The sequence below is a fragment of the Schistocerca piceifrons genome, chromosome 4, assembly GCF_021461385.2.
Source record: "Schistocerca piceifrons isolate TAMUIC-IGC-003096 chromosome 4, iqSchPice1.1, whole genome shotgun sequence".
Classification (NCBI taxonomy): domain Eukaryota; kingdom Metazoa; phylum Arthropoda; class Insecta; order Orthoptera; family Acrididae; genus Schistocerca; species Schistocerca piceifrons.
Window position 1 is genome coordinate 533,266,196 of NC_060141.1, and position 21,300 is coordinate 533,287,495.

Here is a 21,300-nt window from a genome sequence, read left to right on the forward strand (position 1 = left end):
ACCAGTCATCACAAAATGCCATACAAAGTAAGCATCGAAAAGTATGTTGGTGCACCAAGAATTATGAGTAGCAGAGGTTCACACAAGGCAATAGCTATGTTAAGCAACAGTCATGTTACGCAACAAAATTACATACATTTCCCAACATTATCCTAATACTATCGTTTCGAAGATAATACCCGAGATAAATAAAAAAAATCACTATTCTGCAAATGGTTTGATACGTGTTATGTAATGAAGCCCTTTACTCGATTAACTACATATTCCTTCCACTTCCACTACGTTATTGGGAGCTATTGGACAAAATGTATAATGTCAGTTGTACACCAAGATCTACTTACATGTCTCATTGTATTTACTCAGTATTTTTATTTCATTATCGTAATAGATAGTTATGAAAGTATTAAGTTTGAATTTTAAACAAAATTATGTGCCTTCAGAAAAACAATCATTCAGATATATGTAATTTATCTTAAACAGAATTGGTCTAATTATTAATTATAAACATTAATACAAATTATATTTTGTACTAACACATGAAATTCATCTTTGAAAAGCACATGAATGAATGTAACAGTTTACTTTCTCATATCAATGTAACATCTCTGAATATTACCATTGTGTCATGGTTGTCTTTGGGAGTAAGTTGGCACCAAGGGTGAGAGAGTTGTTGATCAGAGTGACGATTACGTCACGGATTGTGTTACTATTGTAATGCGTTAAAACTAATGGTTTATTGTATTACAGCATCTTTTAAAGGTTTTGCCAAATTTTATGCAGAGATTTCTGTGGTTTTTTTTTGATACGACAGTGAAATTGGTAAGAAAAGTTGTGGAATCTCAAGACGTATTTCAGTCATTTCGCAAGAATCTGGACCACATTTTTGGAGTATTTGAATGGAATTTCGGTAGCCTCAGATACTGACGCCACAGTAATATGTGTTAAAATGATCTTTTCCTGTTTTCAAGCACTTCTATTGTTATAATTCTAGCGCCTTCCAGTTAATGTTGTTTACATGTAATACGCAATGCTAATAATTGTTCGTCACAATTGATAATTAATACCTGATTAACAGTAGTCCTGGTTTTTGAGAAGTTATCTCTACAGTATACTCCACCTAAATCTAAGTAGATACTCGACAACCCTCCATACGGCAAGTGGTGGAAGGTACCCTGTACGACCACTAGTCATTTCCTTTCCTGTTCCACTCACAAATAGAGAGAGTGAAAATCGATTATCTATATGCCTCCACGTGAGGCCTAATTTCTCGAATCTTACCTTCGTGGTCATTACGCGCAATGCATGTTGGCTGAGGTAGAATAGTTTTACAGTCAGCTTTAATTGTCGATTCTCTAAATTTTATGAACGGTGTTCCTCGAAGGGTTGTCATCCCCCCGGCGATTCTCATTTGCGTTCCTGAACCATTTTGGTAACTGTTCGAACCTATCAGTAACAAATCTTGTACCCCGCCTCTCAGTTTTTCCGATGTATCCCTTTAATCCGACCTGGTACAGATGCCTAACACTTGAGTAGTTATAAAGAATAGCTCGCACTAGGGTCCTATATGCGGCCTCTTTCACAGATGAATTACATTTTCGTACATTTCTCCCTGTAAACCGAAGCCAACCATCTGCCTTCCCTACCACAGTCCCCACATGCTCGTTTCATTTCATATTTCCTTGCAAAGTTACGCTCACATGTTTAATCGACGTTACAGTGCCAAGCACAACTGTTCTAATGCTGTATTCGAATATTACGGATTTGCTTTTCCTACTCACCCGCATTAACTCACAATTCTCTACAATCAGAGCTAGCTGCCATTCATCATACCAACTACAAATTTTATCTAACTCATTTTGTATCATCCTACAGTCAATCAACCTCGACACCTTTTTGTACACCATTGCACTATCAGCAAATAACCGCAGATTGCTGCGCACCCAGTCTGCCAAATCGTTTATGTTATAAAGAACAACAGCTGTCCTATCAGACATATTTGTGAACCTATTCCACATCATCGTACCTTCGTTAACAGCCTGTATGGGACACCGTGCCAAATGCTTTTTCGGAAATCTGGATATAAGGAATCCATTGTTGTGAGAAAAGGAAAGCTGAGTTTCTAACGAATTATGCTTTCCAAGAACATGCTGATTTGTGAACTTAAGCTTCCCGGTCTCAAGATAACTTATTATATTGGAATTTAGAATATGGTGAAGGATTCTGCAGCAAACCTACGTTAGGCATATTGGGCCATAACTTCGCGAGTTTGTTCTTTTCTTCTTCTTCTTGTAAACTCACCGTGCCCTCAAGAATACAATTTCAGTACTCTTATGAGAGATGCTGAATGCTGTTTAGTAAAGTAGCACTCCACTTTCGAATAGCAAAAGCAAGTTTCGAGTAGGAAAGGATACTGTCCATATAGGGTAGTGAATATAGGAAAGCGTAATATCTTTTGGTCAGTATTTCAGTATAGTGACTGATTTTAGGATCACAAGAAGCAACGAGCACCATAGAGCGCCATAAGCAGTTTACACCGCATTTTATATAGATCTTGTTGATGTTACAAATGAGGTTGTACTCTGTGCAGCATTTGCAAATATTTCTCGCTTTACACATTTCAGTGCTGTGCAATATATGAAAGCTATTTCGAAGATTTACTTTTTCAGGTACAAAATTTTATGGTGAGTAAAATGCTATGTATTTTTAAAACAGTTCATATAACATGTGGACAGTTAAGCGATACTTCGTCGGCTCTGAATCAACTTGTACCTGGAAACAGAAGAAGGTCTTTCAGCATGGAACAAGTGACAATAGCAAATGAATTGAGTTTCTATAATGTCTTAATAATTTCACATGTCTTGAAAATGGAAATTTGTGTTAGTTTCCAGTAACTTCAGCTTCAAAATTATTTACAGACTGGTGATTAGGTCTAGCACTGTTAAGGTTTCCTCAAGTGCAACGCTTTTACATTTCAATAGAATGCTTGTTCCTAGGTACATGACAATGTTGCACGTTGGAACATGTTTTCATATTTCGAAAAACTTACTTTTCTGGAGCAAATTTTGTACCTTCGGAAAAGAATAAAAATATATAAATCTTTTATTACAGTACTGGCTAGGAGCGAAATTCTGTAAAGTGTGCCTACTTATTTGACTGAGTTTTCATTTATACTGCAAAATACGACACTCAAATTAAAGATGCACTACTGGCTCGACTGAAACTTTATATTGTGTATCCATATTTCACACATGTCGATTACCTGTCACCTATTCGGTGTTTATCCACTTCCCCAGGAGCACCACTACAAAATTCTTGTTTGGATTGTTGGATGCTACTTACGATGCTAAGAAGACTCATCTGTAAGCTAATGTTTTTACTTTCGTATCCAACATCAGGTAAGTAAGGCCAAATATTGACGATAGCCTGAACCGAAATTTCAAGCTGTGCTTTGTACAGGAGCACTAAAAGACAGTGTTATGCCGTGTAGCTACAGTCAAGCAGACATTATACTGTCACTAGAATCCTTCTTACTAACTTTCCCAAACTCACTGGACAGGTGTTAGAATCATTTTATGTTGCCAGTATTAAGATCTTAACATACTACGAGTATTGATTTATTTTCATCACTTGCTGAATTGAATTAACTGCTGTGAAACAAAAACCATTTTTTTAGTAATAACGGCTTACTCACAAACAAACTTATCCACAAATCACATTACAGAAATGTCTTACACTTTCACAGCATAAATTGACCATTATCAGCTAATAACTGCAGTCGTAAAAACCTTTACTCACCAGACTACTTCAGCGTGGTAGATTAGGATTATGTTCCCAATAAAACAAACACCATATTCTTCGTCATACATTGTTGTCGTGGTTTGGGGCATGTTCCATTGAGAATGAAAACACACACATCATGTTGCATGCATCACTTTCTTGTCGTGACAGCTGCGATACTTCTATAAATTACAGTATGACATTATTTTCATTTAACTTTCACAGTCTACCTCACTTGTTCATTTTCTTCATATAGGGACTAAACCGAAAAATTTAGTTTGAAGAAATATTGAAGTACTCCACCTCAGGTGTTTTTGACAAGTATTCACTCTGTTGTAGCTAGCCCGATTGGTGGACTGCAGCCTTACAGCCCATTATCAAGCCCAACAGTTGTCGATGTGTTTTAGTATTATGCTGTTATCAAACGGCTGATACAGCCTACGAGAAAGCAAGCATACATAGTCTCCTATAAAGAGGCATTAGTCAATAAAATGAATTAATTGGCGAATCCATGGAGTGTTCTGTGCACCACGACGAAATTGTGGATAGAATTGGAAGGAGAATCAGCATTGGCCGTATAAAACAAAAAATATGGCCAATGCTGATTCACCTTCCAACCCTATACAGTAAAATGAATATTACTGTGAGTAGTATTCTTTATGGTTTTAGGTCTGACGCTTGCACGTTATTTCTTGCTTTCTCGTCGGCTACAAACTATGTGATCAAAAGTAACAGACACCTGGCTGGAAATGACTTAGAAGTTCCTGGTTACCTCCATCGGTACTGCTGGAATTCAATAGGTGTTGGCTTATCCTTAACCTTGAAAACAGCTCCCATTATCGCAGGCATACGTTCAATCAGGTATTCGAAGGTTCCTGGGGAATGGCAGCCCATTCTTCACGGAGTGCAGCACTGAGGAGAGGTATCGATGTCGATCGGTGAGGCCTGCCACGAAACTCGGCGTTGCAAAACATAACAAAGATGTTCTATAGGATTCAGATCAGGAATCTGCGCAGGCCAGTTCATTACATGGATGTTATTGTCGTGCAGCCACTCCGCCACAGGCCGTGCATTATGAACAGGTACTCGATCGTGTCAAAAGATGCAATCGCCATCCCCAAATTCCTCTTCAACAGTGGGAAGCAACAATGTGCTGTGCTCTGATAGTAGCACGCCAAACAACAAAAGGGTGCCATCCCCCTTTATGAAAAACACGACTATACCATAACACCACCGACCCTAATTTTACTGTTAGCACCACAAACGCTGGCAGAAGATGTTCACCGGACATTCGCCATACCCACATCCTGCATCGGATCGCACATTGTGTACCGTGACTCGTCACCCCACTGATCAGTCGTTCAATGTTTACGCTCCTGACACCAAGCGAGGCGTCGTTTAGCATTTACCGGCGTGAACTGTTGCTTATGAGCAACGGCTCACCTCCTGCCTAACTGTCCTGGTACTTGCAGTGGATCCTGATGCAGTTTTAAATTCCTGTGGGATGTCTGGATAGACGTCTGCCTATTACACATTACGACCCTCTTCAACTGTCGGCGGTCTCTGTCAGTCAACATACAAGGTCGGCCTGTACGCTTTTGTGCTGTACTTGTCCCATGACGCTTCCCCATCATTACATCGGAAACAGTGGGCCTAGGGATGTTTAGGAGTGTGGAAATCTATTGTACAGACGTTTGATACAAGTTACACCCAATTACCTGACCACGTTCGAAGTCCGTGAGTTCCTCGGTGCGCCCCTTTCTGCTCTCTTAGGATGTCTAATGAATACTGAGCTCGCTGAGATGAAGTACCCGGCCGTAGACGGCAGCACAACACACCTAACATGAAAAACGTATGTTTTACATAGTCTATCTGCCTTTTAATAACAGGGCACAAAACGACACCTGCTACACTTGAGCAATCCTGAAGGACATGACTAACTGGCTGCTAGTCAAAGACAGCTGAAATGAAGTACTTTAATACGTGTTTTATCTCACATGTATTTTAAACAAAGTGCGGGATTTTTCCCTACATACACATAAAAGAAAGTAGCCTAGAGTGTTGTACATCAGTACACTTTTCACACACAGCCCTGTAACAGAAGTTTATCAAATTTTCTTATTTCATTAGGAAAAGTTAGGATTCACTTAATATGTGCTGCTGTCTATTTCGAAATGGGAGAACAACTTCCACAGTACGTAATCGTCATGTACCTAGATACCTGTTGATACACTGCCGGAAAAGAATTCGCAATAGCAGACGGTAATGAACGTGAAGTAATGAAATTTCGGGATTACACTAGTCTGGGTAGCAAATTTATGTGATTAACATTGCAGGATCATAGGTTAATGTAAGTATGAGATAAGCCATTGATAATGTGAAATGCTGTCACATTAATCACCGGAGCAACTGCAAGAATGTTGCACGCAATCATGGAAAGTGAATGCATTGTGTTTTACAGGTGCCAGATGTGAGTTTATGGAATGGAGTTACACGCCTGTTGCACTTGTCGGGTCAGTACAGGGACGGTTAAGCTGTTTGTGGATGACACAGAAGTTGTCACCCATTGATTTCCCATATGTACTCGATTGAAGACAGATCTGTTGATCGAGCAAACAGAGGAAACATGTCGACATTCTGCAGAGCTGGGCTACAACAGCGGTATGTGGGTGAGCGTTATCCTGCTGGAAAATACCTCCTGGCACGCTGCTGCTGAATGGCAGCACAGCAGGTGGAATAGCGAATTACAATTATAACGAAGTAGCTGTTTCACAGATGGCATGTAGAATCACACGAAAAATGTCTTCCATATTAAATGATAAAAGTTAAATTTAATACAAAGTTGATAATTTGCCTCTTCTTTCTGACACAATGCCTCAGAAAGCTGGAGGACCCGTTGTTATTTGTCCCTGGCATTAACTAATTATTTGAAAAGAGATTGGATTTGACTGTCGTTGCTTCAGAGTAAACTTTTATAAATAACAAGTAAAACTACTGAAACTCCCGCTAATACGTAACGAATATATTTCGTTGATTGGACAGAGATGCCAACAGTATCCGAGGTACGTCGGGTGATGCAACGAATATTCCAGTCACTCGGTACTGTTCTATGAATAATTAACATCGACAAAGTAAAGCCTGAGGAAGTCTGTAATTTTTCACATAATAACGTTCATAGCAGCTGATGCCTGCAAGATGCAGTCGTCAACTACTACGCAGACCGAAATACACACGAAGACATGATGAATCAATTATTTCTGGAATAGATACTTTTACAATGGCACGTAACATAGCAGAATCTACGCAGGAGAATAGCAGTCAGGCGATACACGGCAAATTATGCAGCACGTCTCAGTTGGCATTTGAGACACGTGATGGTGAATAAACTGTTTTACGAATGCCAGTAACCAAGAATAAGCGTACGTTACGCTTATACATTAGTGTAAACTTCCTGATAACCAGACTTTTGGCCAATGTCCAAAATTCCATACCATTTTTAATCTTACCTTCCCACACACAAGTATAAAAATTCTGTCTTTGCACAAATTTGAAAGCTTAGAGAGGCTTGAGATATACAAAAGAATAACTTTTTCTTATCTTCGTTATCTCTTTGTTGTCGATGGCTCAAAGTCTTGTCTAGGGGCACATTCTTGCAGTTGAACATTCGATTTTGTAGGTTCTTGATGACTAAACAACTGATGAAGATTTGCCTGTATTATTCTTGTATTTTATTCTTTGTTACATCTTTCAACATCACACCATATTTACATTTTCTATATTAAAAAAAAACAATAATTACATTCTTGGTGAGAAACTTAGAAAGCGTCTACTTCCATCAGAGGCATGCCCACCACTTACTTCATTCTGCGATACTTTCATTATTCCATAGAGTTCACAACTATTTTTATCAAAGAAGTATCTTCGCTAAAATATATCATTATTTTCTAAAGTAATCTCGAAATAAATTTTATAATTAGCATAGATTAGGCAATTAATAAAATTAAATTTCGTAATTTAAAATACTTTTAAAATAAGAGTAATTTTAATTGTTAGTACCTATCGATTGTAGCACATTAATTTCTTTTTTATATTTTTAGCCTGGAATGTGATACATCGTATACAAAATGATATAAATTCCTTTAATGTAAGAGCTTAGATACTTTTAATCTATGCAAAAATCGATAACATACATGGTATCGGTTATGTGTATAAAGAAAAGGTGATGTTAGAGAAGGGTGATTCATTATGCACTTCTCAATGCCGTACGTAGTAAAGGCATGTGACAGTGGGTATTGGTGAACCGTCATTCGAAGTAGGGAAAGAAGGTGTGGGACTTCATGTTCACCGCACCTATTGATTCTATTCGAGGAGTACGGCATTTGCTGGTAATGGGGACTTTTCTCGCCATACTAGATAAACGTGAATCCACACTGTACACACATCTGTAACAGTAAGCTATATCGCACAGGCAAACCCAGCCACAGTTTAAACACTGAATAAAAATCATCGGCAATGGTGGCAATAGACATCGGGCTTGAGCAGCCAACATCCTTCTGCTAATAGCCTTGTCGAAGAGTGTGGAGCCAGGGACAGAGGACTGTGCATCCTACCGAAATGTAACAGAATTAGTATCATCACACCCAAACCCAACACCCATAGTTGAAATATGTATACGGACCTCTCAAGAAGAAGGTGAAGAAATAGAGAAAGTGCAAAACGGTGTTGAACGTGTAATACGGTATTTACGGGGAGAGAAAAATCTAGTTGCGGGATAATATTGGCTTTGTAGTAGGAACGAAATCGAGTTCCACAAGAAAAAAAAATCTAATGGTAATAACTAATACATATTTCCAAAATCACGATGCGCCTTACTTGTTAGCATGCCGCCTCCAGGAGTCGGCCTGGTGCGATGGTCCTGAATCGGACAGGGCCGAATTAACGACAAAGAACGAGGGTCACTGGGCTGGCCTGCTTGGATGTGGTTTTAGCGTCTTCTCACACCCGTCTAGTTGAGAGTGGGACTGGGTCCCGAATTTCGTCTCAGGTACACAAGTCTCAAATATTTAGAAACCATTTGCACAAACGGTTCTAATGGCTGTGAGCGCTTTGGGACTCAACTTCTGAGGTCATCAGTCCCCTAGAACTTAGTACTACTTAAACCTAACTAACCTAAGGACATCACACACATCCATGCCCGAGGCAGGATTCGAACCTGTGACCGTAGCGGTCGCGAGGTTTGTAGCGCCTAGAACCACTCGGCCAACTCTGCCGGCAGTTCAGGTAAGCCAAGGTTAAATTTCTGTAGAATAAATTGTGAAGAAATCGAAAAAATAAAATGTCTTCGAAAAAATTGATACACCATGCAGAAAAGCCAAAACAGCGATCGGTGAATTTAAGAGCAAAAGTGTCAATAGTAAGATAGCAAGAGGAATTCCACTGTTAGACGCAGTGGAGAGATCACATAGGGGGAGGGAGAACGCTGAACGCCTGTGGGGTTGGGAGGAAATGTCCGATAATCTACATCTACATTTATACTCCGCAAGCCACCCAACGGTGTGTGGTGGAGGGCACTTTACGTGCCACTGTCATTACCTCCATTTTCTGTTCCAGTCGCGTATGGTTCGCGGGAAGAACGACTGTCTGAAAGCCTCCGTGCGCGCTCGAATTTCTCTAATTTTACATTCGTGATCTCCTCGGGAGGTATAATTAGAGGGAAGCAATATATACGATACCTCATCCAGAAACGCACCCTCTCGAAACCTGGCGAGCAAGCTACACCGCGATGCAGAGCGCCTCTCTTGCAGAGTCTGCCACTTGAGTTTGCTAAACATCTCCGTAACGCTATCACGCTTACCAAATAACCCTGTGACGAAACGCGCCGCTCTTCCTTGGATTTTCTCTATCTCCTCCGTCAACCCGATCTGGTACGGATCGCACACTGTTGAGCAATATTCAAGTATAGGTCGAACGAGTGTTTTGTAAGCCACCTCCTTTGTTGATGGACTACATTTTCTAAGGACTCTCCCAATGAATCTCAACCTGGCATCCGCCTTACCAACAATTAATTTTATATGATCATTCCACTTCAAATCGTTCCGCACGCATACTCCCAGATATTTTACAGAAGTAACTGCTACCAGTGTTTGTTCCGCTATCATAAAATCATACAATAAAGGATCCTTCTTTCTACGTATCCGCAATACATTACATTTGTCTATGTTAAGGGACAGTTGCCCCTCCTTGCACCAAGTGCCTATCCGCTGCATATCTTCCTGCATTTCGCTACAATTTTCTAATGCTGCATCCTCTCCATACTACAGCATCATCCGCGATAAGCCGCATGGAACTTCCGACACTATCTACTAGGTGATTTATATACATTGTGAAAAGGAATGATCCCATAACACTCCCCTGTCGCACGCCTGAGGTTACTTTAACGTCTGTAGAAGTCTCTCCATTGATAACAACATGCTGTGTTCTCTTTGCTAAAAACTCTTCAATCCAGTCACACAGCTGGTCTGATATTCCGTAGGCTCTTACTTTGTTTATCAGGCGACAGTGCGGAACTGTATCGAACGCCTTCCGGAAGTCAAGGAAAATAGCATCTACCTGGGAGCCTGTATCTAATATTTTCTGGGTCTCATGAACAAATAAAGCGAGTTGGGTCTCACACGATCGCTGCTTCCGGAATCCATGTTGATTCCTACAGAGTAGATACTGGGTTTCCAAAAACGACGTGATACGCGAGCAAAAAACATGTTCTAAAATTCTACAGCAGATTGTCGTCATAGATATAGGTCTATAGTTTTGCGCATCTGCTCGACGACCCTTCTTGAAGACTGGGCTACCTGTGCTCTTTTCCAATCATTTGGAACCTTCCTTTCCTCTAGAGACTTGCGGTACACGGCTGTTAAAAGGGGGGCAAGTTCGTTCGCGTACTCTGTGTAGAATCGAACTGGTAGACCGTCAGGTCCATTGGACTTTCCTCTGTTGAGTGATTCCAGTTGCTTTTCTATTCCTTGGACACTTATTTCGATGTCAGCCATTTTTTCGTTTGTGCGAGGATTTAGAGAAGGAACTGCAGTGCGGTCTTCCTCTGTGAAACAGCTTTGGAAAAAGGTGTTTAGTATTTCAGCTTTACGCGTGTCATCCTCTGTTTCAATGCCATCATCATCCCGGAGTGTCTGGATATGCTGCTTCGAGCCACTTACTGATTTAACGTAAGACCAGAACTTCCTAGGTTTTTCTGTCAAGTCGGTACTTAGAATTTTACTTTCGAATTCACTGAACGCTTCACGCATAGCCCTCCCTACGCTAACTTTGACATCGCTTAGCTACTGTTTGACTGAGAAGTTTTGGCTGCGTTTAAACTTGCAGTGAAGCTTTCTTTGCTTTCGCAGTAGTTTCCTAACTTTGTTGTTGAGCACGGTGGGTTTTTCCCGCCCCTCACAGTTTTACTCGGCACGTACCTGTCTAAAACGCATTTTACGATTGCCTTGAACTTTTTCTATAAACACTCAACATTGTCAGTGTCGGAACAGAAATTTTAGTTTTGATCTGTTAGGTAGTCTCAAATCCGCCTTCTATTACTCCTGCTAAACAGATAAACCTTCCTCCCTTTTTTTGTATTCCTATTTACTTCCATATTCAGGTATGCTGCAACGGCCTTATGATCACTGATTCCCTGTTCTGCGTTTACAGAGTCGGAAAGTTCGGATCTGTTTGTTATCAGTAGGTCCAAGATGTTTTCTCCACGAGTCGGTTCTCTGTTTAATTGCTCGAGGTAATTTTCGGATAGTGCACTTAGTATAATGTCACTCGATGCTCCGTCCCTAAACATCTGAGTGTCCCAGTCTTTATCTGGTAAATTCAAATCCCCACATAAGACTATAACATGCTGAGAAAATTTATGTGAAATGTATTCCAGATTTTCTCTCAGTTGTTCTGCCACTAATGCTGCTGAGTCGAAAGGTCAGAATTATTAACGTAGCTCGGTTGTTGAGTGTAACCTCCACCCATAATAATTCACAGGAACTATCCACTTCTACTTCACTACAGGATAAACTACTACTAACAGCGACAAACACGCCACCACCGGTTGCAAGCTATGTGTCCTTTCTAAACACCGTCTGTGCCTTTGTAAAAATTTCGGCAGAATTTATCTCTGGCTTTAGCCAGCTTTCCGTACTTATAAAGGTTTCAGCTTCGGTGCTTTCTATCAGCAATTGAAGTTCCGGTACTTTACCAACGCAGCTTCGACAGTTTACAATTACAATACCGATTGCTGCTTGGTCCCCGCATGTCCTGACTTTGCCCCACACCCTTTGACGCTGTTGCCCTTTCTGTACTTGCCCGAGGCCATCTAACCTAAAAAACCGCCCAGTCCACACAATCCCTGCTACCCGTGTAGCCGCCTGCTGCGTGTAGTGGACTCCTGACCTATCCAGCGGAACCCGAAACCCCACCACCCTATGGCACAAGTCGAGGAATCTGCAGCCCACACGGTCACAGAACCGTCTCAGTCTCTGATTCAGACCTTCCACTCGGCTTCTTAAAGATGAGCTACCCGAGAACATTATTCCATATGACATTACTGAATGGAAATATGTAAAATATGTTAATTTTGTTACTTGTCTATCCCCAAGATTTGCAAATGATTCTAAGTGCAAATGTGAGTTTTGGGAATCCTATAATATGTTACTTCCTATTTAAACTCTCATCAATATGGACCCCTAAGTATTCAAAATTACCCACCGTATTTATCATTTCCTCACTTATCATTGGTGTACTACATTTAGATGGCAGAACTGAATGTGTTGTGTCTTTTTAAAATGGAGTGTGAGACAATTCGCAGAAAACCATTCAATGCTAGTTTTAGGAGCTTTGTTCAACATTTTCAGTACATATTCTTGGATTAATTACAATACTAGAGTCATCTGCAAAACGAACTAATTGTGTTTGTTGGATACTAGATGGAAGATTTACATATATGAGGAACAATAGTGGACCTAAGATTGAAGCCTGGGGAACCCCACAAGTGATTTTTTTTCCCCCAGTCATATTATGTCCTGGACTATATTGGTTCAAATGGCTCTGAACACTATGGGACTTAACTTCTGAGGTTATCAGTCCCCTAGAACTTAGAACTACTTAAACCTAACTAACCTAAGAACATCACACACATCTATGTCCGAGGCAGGATTCGAACCTGCGCCCGTAGCGGTTCCAGACTGTAGCGCCCAGAACCCCTTGGCCACTCCGGCCGGATGGACTATATTGCTTGAATTACTAAGTACCACTTTCTGCATTCCTTTTGTTAGATGTGACCTGATCTATTGGTTGGTTATACCATCAATCCCATAAAACGTCATTTTATCTGGGAGACTACTGTGATAAACACAAAGGCCTTAGTGAGGTCGCAGAAAATATCTACCGAATGGAGAAGTACCACTTTCTGCATTCCTTTTGTTAGATGTGACCTGATCTATTGGTTGGTTATACCATCAATCCCATAAAACGTCATTTTATCTGGCAGACTACTGTGATAAACACAAAGGCCTTAGTGAGTTCGCAGAAAATATCTACCGACGCTATTTTATTATTTAATGTTTGTCTGTTCTAGTAAATGAATGTGTAAATGGCGTTCTCACTAGAGCAATCCATCTGAAATTCAGTCTGTAACTTGCTGGGGATTGTATTCTTGCTAAGGTGAGATAATATTCTAGAATACATCATCTTCTCAAAAATTTTGGAAAAAGGTGTAAGAAGTAAAACAGGTCTGTAGTTATTGATATCTCTGTTATCACCTTTCTTAAAGAGGGATTTAACAATAGCATATTTCAGTCTCTCTGGAGAATGCCTTGAGTTACTGATGCGTTTCACATTTCATACAAGAGCGGGTTTATTACAGGGAATATATTTTTAGTACTCTGTTGGAAACACCATCAAAACCAGATGAGCTTTTATTTTTCAGAGAACGTATAATTTTCTTAATGTTTGATAAGAAACAACTTTAAATACGGGACTGAACACATGTAGTAGTTCATCATCTGTAAGGACATACAGAAGGCGATTTTTGCAGAATACCATTAGACTCCTCGCTGGGGAACACTTTTGTGCTACAGCTCATGTGAAACATTCCGGCTTTTACTGGGAAAAAGCGACCGTTAGGGATGACAGTCATAGACACATTTGTTAAACCTCATCTATATGGACCTTGTCACAGACGCTTATGAGCAACAACCAGTACCCACAAGTGCTGCCGTCTCATGCATAAAGCATCTAAACGACGAATCTACATCTACATCTACAAACATATTCCGCCGGCCACCGTATAGTACGTGACGGAAGGTACCGTGTATCGTGTACCACTATGTAGAATCGCTTGATACCACACACTAATCAATCACCATCTAGCAATACATGCACTGAAGAACCCCATTAAACTTCCATTAGCTTATGATACTTACGCCACAAACTCATAGGTAAGTGACACATAGGAAGCCTGCGATAATAATAAGTAGTTTGAGAATATTATTGGTCTCTATGAATAAAAATTCCCATATTTTCATCTCTAGGTATATTTATTAATTTTCGCCACCGTCAATAAATTTCAAAGGCATATATCTTCATCCTCAGTCAAGCGGTGAGGGCATCGATGCATTGCACCTCCGTAAGCATATCAGATGACCAGGAGGCAGTATATACAACGAGTATGAATGCACATCGACTTGGAATGTTAGTTATAAAAACAGCATGTATTGAATATCTTCAACGTATGATAGAACTGTATCTGCATCAAGTCACATGAAGTTCTTTAATCTGTACTATCAACGGATCTATAAGAGAAGCAATGGCTCTATATTTTTCAACGTTTGAGCCACATCAGTATGACTAGAATAGGAAATACTTCTTGAATGGAGGTATATAGACGCCTGACAGCTACGATGGGGACCTAATCCACATCTCATGTTTGGCATGTTGAAACATTGGTACGGTTGCTATTGTAAGGTCATTATTAAACATTCCAGCCGTATTGCATTTACGATGTATGATTGCATTTAATAATTGTGCATGATATTACTGTAACTAACGTTGCTCATGTTTCTTATAAATGTAGTATACGGTGCGTAGAAGTACGTAGATAGCAGACTTTAGAGCCCTTGCGACAAATAATAAAAAAGTTCGACAGAGCAATTCAGCCTCGCAAACCCATCATAATAGAAACGACAGTGCAACGTTCGTCAAGGATAAATGAAACGTTGTTTCTGACAGCTGATTGGGAAATCCTATGGAGACAAATTTGGACAGCATTGATTATTTGATTGATATTTGGAGTTGCAGGTAACTGAAAGATTAAGGCACACAAAAACACAGACAGAACGAGTGACTGTACGCTTTTTCGAGATAAGAAAAGATTTTGCCACTGACGTGCAAAATCTCCTAGAAAAGAAGCATTAGAGAGCGATACCACCGCACTACTTGTCATTCTACATAGAATTTCTCACTACCGTGGCAGCCTTAAAAGGTCTCCCAGAATAGGCATATGTACTCTCTCTTGCAAGAAATGATCCGCCCTCAGTGGATGAGTTGCTTTTTTTCTCCTCGGGAAATCTTTAGTCCTTGACCAAATACTAATGATCTCACACAGGTCTATTTATTCACTTCGCGTGATCCGCTACAAGAGCAACGTATTTCTACATGGCCCGTGTTGTGTAGTTCTGGAGTTCCCTTGCTGCACCGATAAACAGCTGTGCATACACTATCGGTCGAAAGTTTACGATCACCTATCAACTATGGATTTTTATTTAAAAGAGGGACTTCGTTTGGAATATTCCGTTATATACCCCTTCTGACTGTAAAGCAAGTATAAGTCTCTCTCAGTGACATGCCTGTACTTTAGACAGTTCCGATCGAATAGGCCGCAGTCCTTCATCTGTCTTTAGAGCATTAAGTCCACATTCGTTTACAGTACGCTGTTTGCAACTAGCAATGTGCTAGTATACCTAAAATGGTTTGTAACACATTACCTCCTAATGGGATGGGACCAGAAGACTGGATTGGGAAAACGTGCTTAATTTTAACACCGCGTTAGAAAGACTATTGTAGTAGGACAATAGAGACAAAAGTTGGCGTAGCCCAGTTTACGGTGATGCAAGCGAACTGGGGCCAACGCAAGTGTTTTACGATCCCGGAAGTCCCCGAGTAATATTATACAGAGAAGATCGGGTCATATGTGTTCAGTGTAAAGGTCAGAGGATTCGTATTGCACCAGTAATACGCAAGGGTGTCAACAGTATGCGAAAATCTCCAATCTCTATCTGACGACCAGTATTTAATGGGGAGCAATGCGGTGAAAAAACCTTTACCAAGCAAACAAGGTGAAAGGATGCATTAGACAAACCAACATCAAAACCGGAGAGTGCAGCAATGGTTCAAGGTGTTATTCAGGGATTAATCTAAGTTTGATATGTTGGGAAGCCATCGTCGAATGTTTGTTCTTCGATTTCGTGGAGGAGGTATGAAGAGTGAACGTGTGTCGCCAACGGTGAAACATGGTGCAAGATCAGCCGTAGTTTGGGGTTGTTTTGCGGTTGGTATAGTGGGAATTAATCGAAGATTAAGTAAGGCAGGATATCACAGGATACTGTTCAATAATGCAGTTCCATCTGGGAAGAGACCTATGCGTCGTGGGTTTCTTCTGAAGCAAGGCAATGATCATACTTCTAAATTGCGCGGAGGTCATGTCAGTAGAAAAGAGAAATTTGGGCAACTGAAGAATATGATCTCGGCAAGTCAATTACCCAACTTAAATCCCATTGAATTCCTAAGAGATGAACTTTTCAGGGTGGTCAGAAAACTGAGGTCATTTAATAACGAAGATCTATGGAATAATTTGCGGACGTGTTGGACTGAAACATCTGCAGAAACAGTGCAAAATCTTATCTCCAGAATGCCAAGAGATTGTGCAGCTTTTCTGAGGGCAAAGGGTGGGTACTTTAAAGAAGCTAAAATATAAACCATATAGTATTGTACTTAATGAGAAAGGGGGAAAATATTTGTTTTGTTGGTCTATTTAGTTTGTATGATATGTTTTTACAGTGAAATAAAGTACATAGTTTTCATCACGAGTGATCGAAAAGTTTAGACCGGTAGTTTGTACAGAGCTACTATAGCTACGTTTTTGTAGGACATTATCCAAGTGTCATACGTCCTTTCACTGCTATAATCTCCTTCTTCTTCTACTTCTAGTTGTACTTCTTCTTTTCTTGTTCTTTTTCTTCTTCTTCTCCTTCTTCTTCTATTTTCTGTTTCTTGCACTGGGTCGGTATTGCTAGCCTATATGGGAAGAACTATTGTTATTGACAGTTGGTGGTCGGATGTCCTGTCTCATGCCAGCAGTCCCACGGTGACGGAATTCGTGCATCCCATCTGTCGGTGTCTCAACTTGATAAGATAAGAGACCGGTTGGTAGGACATGTTCTGAGGCATCAAGGGATCACAAAGAAAGAGTGGTAAAAAATTCCATTCTCATATCTCCAAAACTGTGGATTAGGTGCATTTTTGAAATAGTTTGTGTTTTTCATCAATGTCCCTCCTTAACGCATCAGATTAGAAGCATGTTTTAGAAGCTGGTTTAAATATTATTTCTGCTGTTGGAGTATAGCTGCCTGGATTTCAGAAGTGATGTTGGAATTCAGTACCATTTAGTGAAAATATCTTGAAATCAGCGAAGCTGGCGCGGAAGAATAGTTTGTGACAAGGTTGAACAGTGCAGTAGGACAATTATTAACGATTAAATTAACTAACTTTAATACTTGTGTAGGGTTTTTCGTGAAGATGCTGTAGGTAACGTAGCAACGTAAAATTAAAGAAAAACTAAAGAGAACATTTTTGGATAAACAGGAATAGACAGTGTGTCTCAGTTCCGTGGTTATGAAATATGTTAGTCACGAATTATGTTCACAAAACCAAGTATTTATACAAAATAATATTCTCCTGAGTCAGTAGACAGCTGAAATCCTTCTGAAAGTGTTTTGAAGCAGTCACTGTAGTCTTACTTACGAACTGCATTTAGTACTACTGTATAATATCCCCAGGTGTTCCTAACTACGTTGTAACGGTGTTCTTTCTTTGGCTACTTCAATTCGGGGAACCTGCAGAAGTCAGTTGCGGCCAAATTCGACGAATACCGTGGCCTATCCAGGACGGTGTACGGTTTGTTGGCCAGAGGCTCGTACACAATTTTCACTCTATGAGCTGGGGCTTTGGCGTGGAGGGCGATCAGGAACTTGCCTCTCGCCATTTGGGTTAAATTCGGCGAATTATCACCCATAAACACGAAAATTTCGTTGCCTCTCTGCTTCGCCGCCATTTTCCGACGAGTGTCGGACACGTAGTGTGGCTTTCGCGACCAGATACCTGCTGCAGAGAAGATAGACCTACACGGCTGCTGTTCAAACTTCAAGGATCGTCACATCAGAATTCGCCACGAGATAGCATTGCAGTTTAGAATTTCATACAAGTAGCCCCAACGGGACTGGATCACACCGCGTAAGATAACTAGTGTTAAATGGGCGGCGTAAAACTTTTAATTTTAGGAGCTACGCAAACAGAATACAAATAAACTAACTGTTGGCCAGAATCTACGGGGTGATTTTGCTAAACATGGACAAACTGCAGGAAACGGTCACTGAGAAGAAAAGAAGCAAAACAATTGCATCTGCAACTGTCCGGAAACGCGATCCAACGGAGGTACACCCAGTAGAAGATGGCGATAAGAGACATTGGAGATTGTAAGTTTGCAAGCAGACTTGACACACCAGGCACGTGGGCATGTTCTGTCTGTACTAGTGTTTTAGCTCCACACTCAAGAGTGCAGTGAGATGGGGCATAATCATTTAGTACTCGTAGCTATACTACACGTTGTCCCACAAAAGGCACGTCTTGCAGCAGTCACCCGCAAGAAGTGCAGATTTGCCTCACTTATGTGGTGTAGTGGAGGGTTGACTGGTCGCACGAGGTAATCGCCAGTGATCTTCGCCCTTATAATGATGCTGAAATGGTCTGATGATCGCTATGGGGATTCTCCGTATACCACAAGCCGGTATTACCAAGGGGTACGGTGTCGCCTTATCTATGAATAGGATGGATGACCGGTATCCCAGCTACGCGCTGGGTGTGGGCAACGGTCCAGCGACAGAACCGTTGATGCGGAGCCATGTCCGCCGCCACATGTTGTAAATGATGTGGACAGTCGCAGTTCGTGGAGAATATTCTACACGATTCTTTTGGATATACTAAGGTAGCGAGCCACCTATCTGGTGCTGATAACGAGGTCACTGTCGCTGTCGAAGATCTTTTGTCTCCATCCTTATCGTAGGGGGAGACCGGGACAGGGGTTGGGGAGGGGAAAATGGCAAAGGCTCGAGCCTGGATGTGGGAGGGATTCTTTACCCATATCAGTTTTTGTACACATCTATAACACTGTAAGTAGCCTGTTTATATGTTGGCAGGACGATAGACTGCATTAATAATCTGACAGCTCTGTGCAGCCTGTGTAAGAGACTCTCTGTGGCAGGTCGGACTCACAGTTGGAGGTGAATAGCCAGCAGTGATGGAGGTTGGAAGTTAGTAGTTAGCAGTAATGGAGGTTCGAGGTCTGAAGTGTTAGCGCGAGCGGATGGTCTGGACGCATCCGTTATGGAAATTTAATTTTGTTGATGACTATACGAGGATTATTCAGAAAGTAAGGAACGACCGGTCGCGAAATGGAAAATACAGTGAAAATCTAATGAAGCTTGGCACAGATGCGTTGGGCACTGTGTCTGGTATGCCCGTCGATCGCATCATGTCGCTCTTTTCAGTTCTGAGCTCACAGTGAGAAAGTAAATACGGCTAGAAATTAGCGTCTTCCGCCAAGCATGAGGACCTGGCGAAAGATTTTGCCTGAAGCTACGCAATCTACATAACATAACTGTCATGCGTTTCGTTCCACATGATGATTCTCAGCCGCACTCTGCAGGGGAAACGAAGATGCTCCTGCAGGGTTTTCGGTGGGAAGTGTTTGATAACCAACAATACAGCCAATAATTGGCTAGCCCTGACGTTCATCTCTGCTCAAATGAACCACTGGCTATGAAGACAATATTTTGGCACAGACAACGAACTGCAATCCAGAGTAGAAAATTGTCGAAAAGCACTCGCGATTGTCTTGTATAACGAGGGAATTGAAAAGTTGGTACAACGCTACGACAGATGTCTGAGCGGCGAGACTGTGTAGACAAGTAGCTGGAAGTTGTAGCTAACCGTTGCTAATAAAACAGTTTTGATTTTCACTGTGGTTTCCATTTCGCGACCTGTTGTTCCTTACTTTCCGAATAGGCATCGTATAATTTTTGGAACTGGATATCACGGACAGTTATAAAGTTTTTTGAACTGGATGTAGCGTTATTAAGGTAAAATTTGCTAAATAAATTGTTTGCTCTGCAACAAAATCTTTCTTTTGCGAACCACATGCCTATTAGTGGTCAGAGCCTACAGTAGCTACAATCTTTTATTTAGCTGGTTGTATTGGTGTTTGCTGTATCACTGTAGTCAGTGTAACGAAGATTTTCTGTGAGGGAAGTGATTTATGAAAAAGTGTAGGTTATTGTTAGGATTTCTTTTAATTCAGGGCCATTGATTGAGAAGTCAGATTGCGTTTGAGTTGTATTTCTCAGGAATAATTCTGTAGGTCAGAAATGAAACGATAAAGACAGGCGAAGAGATAGTACGTTCAATTTCACTCACCAGTTTCAGATTAAAATTAGTAAGTTTCACCATCTCAGTTATTTCAGTTTAAGTAAAAATACAATACAGAAATTTCAACACGTTTATTTCCCACAGTCGTCATTCATAATAAAGGAAACTGAGCCAGTGTCAGACCTTGCATTAAAGCAAGCCTTGATTATTAATAATTATGTTGCCAAACAAGTGTACGGATTGCTGTCGTTAATCCATTTCTTTAAATTGCTCTTATCAAACCTTTCAATTAAGTTCCCAAAAGTCAGGTCATTGAACTAAGAAACCTCTATCGTAATTAGAGGAAACGGACTCCACCGAACTTTTACATTCGAAGTTTAATCTTACACAAAACCTAATTTACCAGATAAATCTTAAATGCTGAGGAAAATTTCTTTCAATTGAACGCAAAGATAATTTACACACTAAATTTTTGATACATTTTAAAAAAGATAATGCTTCTGATACCTGTAGTGAAATTTAACAAGAATACATTAACCAAGTTGGCGAATGAAATGGCTACCGTACTTGGGACTGTAATGGCCTCCCGTTTATCGCACCTTAAACGCTCGTCCTGCTGTTAATGGGACCGTACAAAGTCATGCGTCGATGGGAAGACCAGTGGGTGGAAGTGACCGACAGTAAGCTCAGTGTAGTACAGCTCACAACTCGGCCGTGGCGTACCTCCTTCCAGCCAAGTCGATAGGACGAGGTCCTTCTACTCGTCTCCGCATAGGCCAC